We start from the raw sequence: 10858 nt of genomic DNA, 5'->3' as shown, positions 1-10858 counted from the left end.
GCAACATCCACCCTGCTGAGAAATCTGACAGAATCGCACACATCTGTCTCAGAGGGTGTCTGAAGAAAATTATATGGGATTATGGGGCTAATTCCCTTCTGTTGGGGGGGGGGGGGGTTCTTTGAAGGATTTCGCTGAGGGGTTCTCACAGAACTTTTAAGAAACCCCTCTAAGATTTTCCGAGGAGTCTCAATATTTCAAAGTATTTCATAGGAAGCAGCAAAGGGTAAATTTTTGAAATGTTTAATTCCTTTCACTCTTTATTGGTGCCATTGAGAGAGCTCCGCATATGCAGTACAGACGAGCCCAGTGTTTTTGACGATGGAATGTCAGATATGGCTTTTCTTTGACGCACGTTTGGTAGGCGTCTGGATGACAATAATCTGGCTGCTTAGCAGGAAAGAGACCCCACTGAGTCTAAATGGAGAAACATGAGAAAGCAAGCATATGTGTCGCAACATACTGGTAAGAGAGCTCATCCAGAGAAGTAGAAAAAGTCTAAAAGCCATGCCTGGATCGGTATTTCACACATACACTCATTCTCCCATACTGGTGTTTGCGATTAGTTTGACTTCTTTTACGAAAAAGCTATGACAGCACCATAGAGAGTATGTATATCTTAAATGACTAATTACCCAGCATTCATTATTTATTTTTTTAATGAGCAACTTTCGGGCAAAAGTTACATATGACAGCGGGACACTGAGTCTGAAGGACAATGAAGCAACGGCTCAAAATCAGGAGATTACCTCATTGAGGTCTGAACGCACACGCCGGACAAACTCCTGCAGCGCCCTTGAAGTGGATATCGAAGGTTGGCTGACACATCCTAATGTGGTTACAATGGCAACAGCCTGTCTGAGGACTCGCTTCTTATCATTGCGTTGATAGCAGACAATGGTGGTTTGGGAGCCCTACGGGTTTGCATCAGATGCAGCCGGCCAGATGCGACACCACTTTTGAATACCTGCATTTCTCATTCATGTTGCGTCCATGCTCCCTGACCCTATCGTTAATGCAAAGTGACGTCTGGCATTGAGCCGTGGCAAGGCGAGTTTGCGCCCGGGACAGGGCAAATCTGAAGTGCCCACCCCTCGTTGTCGGCAGAAGCTCTGGAAACAAAGAAAAGTATATATATATAATATTAATATATTAATATATTAATATAATATATAATATAATGATATATATAATAATAATATATATAAAGTAAATATCTTGGCGTTCATCTTTCAGCAAACATGTCATGGAATACACACATTGACTACATAATCTCGAACGCTAATCGCTCACTTGGCTTCATCCGTCGAACATTGACGCAGGCACCTCCTCACTTAAAACATCTAGCATATCTCACTCTCACTCGCCCAACACTGGCATACGCCTCCGCAATATGGGATCCCGCCCAAACATCCCTAATTGATAATCTTGAACGCATCCAAAACAGGGCAACACGATTCATATTCAACAATTACTGCACCACAACATCAGTATCTGCACTGAAAGCTGAACTCAACCTCTCGACCTTAGCACATCGTCGTACAATTTCAAAGTTGTCCCTCTTTCATCGATTCTTCCATACCATACCCACAGATCAATCCCCAATCGTTCGTGCCGGTATGATATTCCCCCGTCTAGACCACACTAATAAAATCACACGTCTTCACTGTAATACAAACGCATTCTCGAAGTCATTCTTTTGTTCCACCATAGTTATTTGGAATGATCTCCCAGGACACATAGCCACCACTCACGACCACCAGGCATTTTTGAACATTAATACATCCGCTAAACTGATTTTCTGTGTGTTTTTTTCTCTGTTAGATTACTTGCAAATTGTATTAAGTATGTTCGAGTTGTTCACTGTTGTTGGTGTACTAACTCTTTTGTATTCTGTCCTCTTTTTCCTCTTTCTTTTTTTTTTATCTTCACTTTCATCATGCAAATGTTCTGTATTTTATTTATATCTTATGTACTGTATTGATTTCTCAATTGTAACTGTATGTATACTGTAATTCTTTTTCTGTTTCTGTGTGCTGTAACTAACTGTTTTTCGCACCCCCCATGTAATGCCCGTAAGGGCCCTTGGGGTAAAATAAATAAATAAAAAGAACACACTCAATATGCACTGCCGAGATCGCAAATTCAAATTTTCCTCGTTCCCGCTTGATAATGTCCAACTAACCCGTGAGGGCCTGCCGTTCGTGCGCTCTCTCTGGTGAGGGCGCCCGGGGTGGCTGCCCCTCTCGCACCCCCGTCACTACGGCTCTGGTCTATAGCCGATGTATTTCATAACCGAACCTGTCGTGTGCTCTATACTGTTTGCAAGGGGGGCTGAATTCGCTAAACATCCAGTTGCATCAACGATAGGGACAGGGAGCATGGGCGCACCGTGAGTGCGGGAATGAGCGGAACTGGACGAATGTAGCGTGTTAGAAGTGGTCTCACGTTTGGCCAGCTGCAATTCGTACAAACCTGTCTCGCAGAGCCCACCATCACCTGCCAGGAACACAATGATATCAAGGCAGTCTACCGTGAGGTTATTCCCATTGATACCACGCCCGGATGCGTCCACTAACCTTCTATCTCCATCTGAATAGCAATGCGGGAGTCTTTCTAACCTCGCAGGCCCGACCTCAACAAAGTAATTTGTTGATTCTCAGGCATTGCGTGTGTGTGCGTCTGTGCACCCTTTTTGTCCCCAGACTCAAGGTTCCGTTGTGACGCATTTCCACCAGCTTGCTGTCATCGCTTTTTTTTATTTTAAGGTGAAAAGGCACTATGGGAGACTCTCCAACAAGAATAATAAAAAAAGTCGAAAGAAGCCCGTACGAATTTATATATTTATAAGCGAATTCTGCTATGCAGATGAGGGGAAGCCAAAACAGCGTCCATGCACAGGGATGACAGTACCTCAACCGTAGACAACGTTTTCGAACCAAAAAGCGGTTGACCTGGAAAGTACATCAACATATTCTTCAATTATCCAATGCGCTTCTGATGTGCGCATTTTCGATTCCTCCTCGTTTATATAGCAAAATTCGGCAAGATATATATTTCAACGTTCATCACGCTCCTTTCACGATTTTTAGGAAAATGAAAATACAATGGCTTCGTACGACCAACTATCTCTCCGATTTTGCTTTCTCACTGCCCCCTGAACCACCGTATTCGAAGACTCGAATAATGAGAATAAGGTAATTAGCCAAACAGTAGTTGCAGATTCTTACTGAGAGGACGTCCACCTTGTTCTGTAACACACCTACAAAAAGAGCATAGATTGTGCTCTCATAGCTTTTTTTATGTCGATAAACAAATAATAGAAAACCTCGTAACCCCCGTTGCGGGAGTACTACAGGTGCTCGTACGACCTGGGGTATTTGCACTGCCGTTTAGATGTTTTCAGTTGGTCGTTCACAACTGCGGAGGTTACGGGTACAAAATGACTGAATAACATCAATAACCAGTTCAAAAAATAGCTTTGCTTAGATATAATTGAGCGTAATATATGAGGATGATGGGTGTTAATTTTTGTCTCATCATAATTCGTTCATCATGACTTCTACACAAGCACGTACAGTCGGACTCGGTTTGTATCACACTCGTTCATCAGACACCCTTGCTTTATGACGATTTTCTTTGGAGTCGTTGCCATCATATATAGCCTCCACATGTAACTCCTCTCCGTCAGTGTATTAACTGGTTTATCAAAGCGTGCGGAGCGAGATAAAAGCCACATTACTGTCAGTCGCACCTCTTCGTGATTTAATGTGCGGCAAAAAATAAGAGAAGCGGTCACTTGAAAACGCCTGTACTTTCTTGGAGTCACTGCAGGTTTTGGTGACACACCGCTTTTGGTGTAACCATTACTAATCGTCCCGCTCAGGCTTCGTCTATGGGGCTCTCCCTCCCCGAGTTCGTCATGATGCCGTCACGGTGCCTCGCGGGAAAATGTTGGGTCTTTTTAGATTGTATAGCCCATACCAGCTTTTCTCTGGAAACGAATATGTCGCTTACGAAGTGCGCCTGAAATTTATTTGTTTATTTTTTTAAAGATACTTCCAAAGGTCCCGTGAGGGACATTACATGGGAGGGGAGTACAAGAATAAAGGGCTACAGCATCGCGAGTATATGTACATAACTTTTAGTACAGAAAAATAAAAAAAAGAAAATACAACACCGTGATGATGCGAGATAATAATGTGACATATACAACGAAATTTATGCATGAAGAATCAGCAACTTGGTAAATCATCAGCTACAATGAAAATGGATCATGTGATAAACTTTAATACTAGTACCTTAACAGGTACTGTACACCAGGAAAACAGATAGGAAGGTAACATAATAATAAGTAGAGAACAGAACGGAGATGGCAATATGAAATTCGTGAGTTTCTATTATTGTAGCGATGTTGCTCGGAAGTTCATTCCATTCTAGGACCGCCGCGGCAAAAGAATAATTTTGAAAAAAAAATGAAGAAAAAACAACAACAACAACATTAGAATGACATAAAAAGAGGTTGACTTTGTTTGGGTGGTCAAGACGGGGAAAGATGGCAGGTGATCGGTGGCACTGTGATGAGGGAATGTTATGTAAGAATTTATGAAAGAGAAATAGACGTGAGATAAGACGGCGCTATTCTAAGGACGACATCTTAAGTTCGCGTTTCAAAGCAGTGACTGATGTATTAGGAGGAAAATCAACACAGATGAATGATGCTGCACTGTTTTGAATGGATTCGATGTTACTTATTAAATACCTCTTGTGAGGATCCTGTATTGATTATGCATATTATAGTTTAGGACGAACTATTAGGTACGTGAGTCGTTTTATGTTAGGTGGGGTCGATTTAAGATTACGTCGGATGAAGGCGAGGGTGTGATTAGCATTTGAGAATATTTTATCAATGTGGTTATTCCATGTTAAATTCGCTGAAAGATGTACGCCGAGGTACCTGTAAGTACTAGAGGGCGCTATGAGGGTGTTGTTAAGGGTATACTGGAAGTGATGCGAGGTTTTACGGCGTTGGAAACTTACAAGCGAGCATTTGCTTAGGTTCAGTGGCACCTGCCAAGTGTCGCATCAGAACTGGATTGAGGATAAGTCGTTCTGTGGTGTTATTTCACCAGAGGAGGAGCAAATTTTACGGTATAGCACACGGTCGTCGGCGAAGAGGCGGATTTGCAAACATATGTTGAAGGTAAGGCCATTATATATATAATGTAATTATAATTGGAGATTTACGTCGCGAGACAACTGAGATCATGAGCGACGCCACAGCGGTCGGTCTGTGGATTGCTTTTGCACACCTGAGGGTTCTTTAACGTGCGATGAAAGCTCACCACACGACACGCCGTACTTGACGTCCCTCGCGGAAGACTGCGTGTCTAAGCAACTTGCACCACCAAGTTGCTGGCGTCTTCGGCCGGGTTTCGAAATCCCGATCTGGGGATCAGAAGGCGAACACGCTAACGACTAAGCCACCGAGGGAGGTGGGAAGATCATTGGTGTATACGGAAAACAGAAGGGGATGAGTACCCAGTACAGGGGACTTGGGGTATGCCGGAGCTAACGGGAGTGAATGATGAAAGGTGACCATTGCAACTGACCAAGAGAAGGCGTCGAGAGAAAATTACGCAGCCAGTGAATTATACCCCTGTCACACGGGCATTTTCGATCCTGCTCGACCGAACCTGCTTGAACCCAATGCAGATCGGATGGTGCTACACGGCCGCTTCCAAGCAGGATCGAACTTTGATCCTGCTTGACTCAAGACAGTTCCCATAACAGGATTGAGAATTTCGAGACTGCTCGACGGCCGCCATTTGCATCCTCGACCCCGGTGAACTGTCATAACTTAAGACGGACATGCGCGCGGAGCTACAAATGATGCTTACATCGGTATAAGTAGTATAGAGATAGACTGTATAATTTTGGAGCGGCATAAGAACCGAGCGGCATAAGAACCGAGCGACATAAGAACCGAGCGGCACAAGAACTGAGCGCTATAACGGCATCTTTTTTCTAATCCAAGATGGCCGATTCTAAGCCAACACAATTCAGTTCTAAGCCAACACAAGCCAAATCCAAAGCCATCTGATTGGCCGCCATTAGCTCCGCCCACTTCACACGTTGATTGGCCCATGCTAAGCCTACTGATCTTTGATTGGTTGACCGTAGCTCCTTCATGCTAATTAATTGGCTCCGCCCCCACTTCACACGCTGATTGGCTCATGCTAAGCCTTGACTGAGCATTGATTGGTTTACCGTAGCTCCACCCCTTCATGCTAATTACTTGGCTCCGCGCCCCGCGCGCCCGTTGGTTGGCTACCGCTACTGATCGCGCGTTGATTGGTTCACCATAGCTCCGCCCCCCAGCCCGTTTATGTTAATTACTTGACTCCACCCCGCCCCCCGGCTTCACGCTGATTGGTCGGCGCGACCGCTGATTGGTCCAGGCGCGGCGGCAGCGACCCCGCTGCGGCTTTATCTCAGATGTCCAAACCTACCCATCTGATTGGTCCATTCTAAGCCGGTCCGCGCACTCTCCCAGCCCCCCCTCTGATTGGCTGCCACTGCCTTCACCGGCGCCCACCAGACGGCCCGTTGCGGTCCTATCTCAGATGTTCAAACTTACCGATTGGCCCGCCACCAGACGGTGCGCGGCGGCTTCAGATGGTTCTAACCCAATGTCTCTATCTCATACATCCAAACTTACCGCGTGCCACCAGATGGCGCGACTCAGGTGCATCAACTCCACGTGGTTCCGCTTCGAGGCGTCACACGAGCGAGAGAACTTCGTCGAGATGTGCTGCCACATATTGCGCTCCCGTATCACCGCAAACAAGTTGCGGGAAATCATACGCGAAATCTTGGACGAGTACCTGTCGGCTTACAGGGAGCAATCACTGCGCGAGCTTCAGGAACTATGTCAGGAAGAAATAAGAGTCCTGGAGACGATCATCAATCGCTCTAGGAGCTATAGATGAAAATAAAGATGCATCACACCTCGCTACACAGTCTGCTCAAGTTATTCCACGATGCGCATGCAGTTCCAGCACCCCGCTCGAATTCTCATCTCCGGCGCGTCCATGTGTGGGAAGACGGTGCTCACGCAGAATATAATGAGACACCCAGAGTTATTTAGCGTTCCACCGCAGAAGATACTCTACGTACGAAGGTATGCAGCCGGCTGGGAAAAGGATTTCGATGGTGTGGAGTTTATGGACCGGATACCCGCAGATTGGGATGAGCGATATCCCACTCTCATAGTTATTGACGATCAAATCACGGAAAAGGGGGTTCTATCGGAGGTAGAGTCGTTGTTTGTACGTGGTAGCCACCATAAGAACGCGTCAGTGATCCTGATCACACAAGCCTTGTTCTATCATAACGCCGCTTTTCTAACGATATCGCTGAACGCCAGTTATATCGTATTGTTCCGGAATGCGCGGTCCGTGCAACAGATCGAAACCTTCGGACGTCAGGTATTCGGGAAACAGGGGCTTTCCTATTTTCTCGACGCATATAACCAGGCGACGGAGAAGGCGCACGGTTATTTAGTTGTGGATCTGCACGCGCAAACACCTCCCTCTCGTAGCCTGCGAACGGGTATTTTACCGCACGACCGGCAGTTCCTGTTTACGCCCGCGAAATGACGGCCGATCTTAGAAGACATCTCACGCTCCTCAAAGTATTGGCCGCCAGCAAACCGACGCACCGCGCAGAGTTACTTAAAGAGCTCAGCTGCGACGACATTCAAATCCTTTGGGAAATCTGTCTGAATATTCTACGCGGAAATATCCCACTTTCGACGGAACTTCATAAAAACCTGAAGAAACACAAAAAAATCCTTCGCTTCCTCACCTACAAGTCACTTCATAAGTGCCCCCGGCAGTTGCAGAAATATATTAGGGGACAACGAGGTGGTCTCATTCCCATACTTCCACTGCTCCTCTCAGGGCTATCAAGTCTCGTGGCGGGAGTCGCCGGGCGAGCGATATCCAAAGCCATCGGTCATGGCTCATAGAATAGAAATAGGTGAAGTTCTGAAATCTAACGATTCGGACGATGTAAAAGTGGGCAAAATACTGGAAGCCCTCTATTACTTGCTGAAGCGAGCTCACTATCATCCTCCTCCTCCTCCTCTTCCTCCTCCTCTGGAACCTGTCCATTCGGAGCCCGAACCGGAACCCAATCCATTCGATTTTAATCTTCTACCCTCCGGCGTTGATAAAGCACGCGCGAAATCTGTGCTGAAAGAATTGAAGAAAGTTTTCACCTGGCAGGCGGATAATGTGCTAGTATATAGAGGGAAGCGAATCAATCGCTCAAACATTGTGACTCTCGTGAGCTACTTAGCACGTCGTAGCGCGCTCATCAAGAAACCCAGTTGGTACAAAAAAGTATCGAAAATTATAAGCGCTTTGAAAATACAGCGAATTGCTCGCTGGAGCAAATATGGGGCCCTATAGAAAGATCAAGGAGAAAGGGTTAGGTGGAGTGGATCGGTACCGACGTTATCACAAGCTCACGCACGCAGAAGCCGTGGAACAGCTGAAAAAAGAAGATGCTTACACCCTTCACAAGCCAGTGAAGAAAAAATTTAAGCGGCGCTCCATCATCGCAACTCACGTGCGGGATTTATATCAGGCAGACCTTCTGGATATGCGTAAATATCAGAAATTTAACAAGGGCTTCAGGTACATCCTAACGGTCATAGATACGCTATCGAGGTACCTGTACATGGTCCCCATTCGCACAAAGCGCCCGCAAGACGTAAAGAAAGCCTTCCAACGAGTTTTCCGTCACGGAATTCCAAAGAATTTGCTCACGGATCGCGGGAGCGAATTTTGGGGTTCCCCCGTTCGTCAGTACTTTCAGTCGCTACTAAATCACTATAGCACGCAGAGCGGAATGAAAGCGGCCTCCTGTGAACGCGTGCAGAGAACAATTAGGGAAAGAATAGCCAGGCATTTCACTAGTACGGGGAAGTTTAATTATATCAACGCGCTGCCGAAGATAGTGGCCGACTATAATGACTCGGTACACTCTGTCACGGGCGAAAAGCCGAAAAATGTGAACGCCGGAAATGAAGTAGCTCTCTTCAACAGATTGAATCGTAAGACGACCCCGCGCGAGAGCAAGTATAAATCAGGGGACCAGGTGAGGCTCGCGTTAGATCGCGGCGTGTTCGCCAAAGGCTACGATCAAAGGTGGACGGCCGAAGTGTTTGAGGTGTCACGAACGAGAAAGACCGATCCGCCCGTAGTGTACGTGAAAGATTCGACGGGAAAAGAAATACTGGGATCATTCTACGAGCAGGAGCTGCAGCCCGACCACCATCTTTCCTCGTACGATAAGCGACTCATATCCGCGGTGATTAGAAAGAAGAAAATTAACGGGGTATTGCACTACTTGGTTCGTTGGTTCGGATACGCCAAAGATCACGATTCTTGGGTGCCCGCCAGCGATGTCAGAAAATGAATTTTACGTGTATCTGCTCTCGAACGCTAGCATGGACCTGTACCCGTCCAACACGCTGAATGACTTCACGATTGCGTTAGATAAGCCGCTACACCTGGATGATTCGTACGTCGTCGGTCTAGAGGGATTTTCCATTCCCAACAGCTTCCTGAACGTGAACCAAGCGCCTGATAACCTGATAACGCTATCAACGGAGAAGTGGCAAACAAAACAGCTCACGTTCGAAGACACGGACACGCTATTGAATAAAATATTCCCCGAATATGGGATAGAGTGGACTTACGAGGAAGATCACTACGTGTTTAAGCTACCGTCTCGCGTGCGCTCGGCGAAACTAATCGACAGACCGCTGCATCTCGCCTTTGGAATCGTCGACATCGATGGAGATCACCCGGAGGGCGGTAGAGTACGCGCCGTCCCAAACGTGTTACCGCTCGCGGAGGAAAGAGCCGTTATGATGCGAGTTCGCCGGGTGATAGTGATCAATAACGATCTAATTTTAGAACCCCGATCGCTCATTACCGACACATTCAACGAATTCTTCAGAGCGACAAACGATACAGAATCACGGGTGGAATACAAAGACAACACTTACTCGCTTTCTCTCCCGACGAATTTCAACTTGTCGACCGAGTTCCTGGACCTCATTCAGGTGAAGCACATCCATGTTGAAGGATCCCGAAAGCACATCACGTGTAATCCCATAGTGAAGACGTACCGCATCCACATAAACACTCAAGAGACGGAAAGTCGGCGCATTTCACTTCCACCAAATTACTACGAAACACCTGAAGCTCTCATGAGCGCTATCCATGAGCGTCTGCAGCCGGAGGCTTCCCTCACGTACGATGCATGGGCGAGGAAGTGTTCGTTGAGCTTGCGGGAAAACGTGTCGCTTACGTTATCCGATTACTTTGCGTACCTACTGGGTTTCGGCGCGAAAACCGTATTTACCGAAAACGATACGGGCGTCGACGAAGTGACCATAGATCTTCCCATTAACTGTATTATGATATACACGGATCTCGTCGCGCCCTCCGTAGTGGGAAACGGGCGGCATCCGATACTGAAATTAATTCCATTCGTATACGATAGAACGAAAGAACAACTGAGTTTCAGCTTTCTTCCCGTTCAGTATTTTAAGTTAGTGCAGCGCGAAATTTCCTCAATCACCGTCTCCATACGCGACGACACGGGTCGCAAGCTACCGCTACAAAATCGCGGTAGATCGACGCTGACGCTGCACTTTAAGCATGTACACTAAAGCGGTACCAATCTACGGATTTGGCGTTCCAACGGTATACAGGTCGCACCTGTACCAGAGGGGAGGCAATTTCTTTTCTCAGCTCGGGCGTTTCGCTATTCCACT

This window comes from Ornithodoros turicata, unplaced genomic scaffold (genome assembly GCF_037126465.1).
Source record: "Ornithodoros turicata isolate Travis unplaced genomic scaffold, ASM3712646v1 Chromosome33, whole genome shotgun sequence".
Lineage (NCBI taxonomy): Eukaryota > Metazoa > Arthropoda > Arachnida > Ixodida > Argasidae > Ornithodoros > Ornithodoros turicata.
This window is presented reverse-complemented; position numbering follows the sequence as displayed.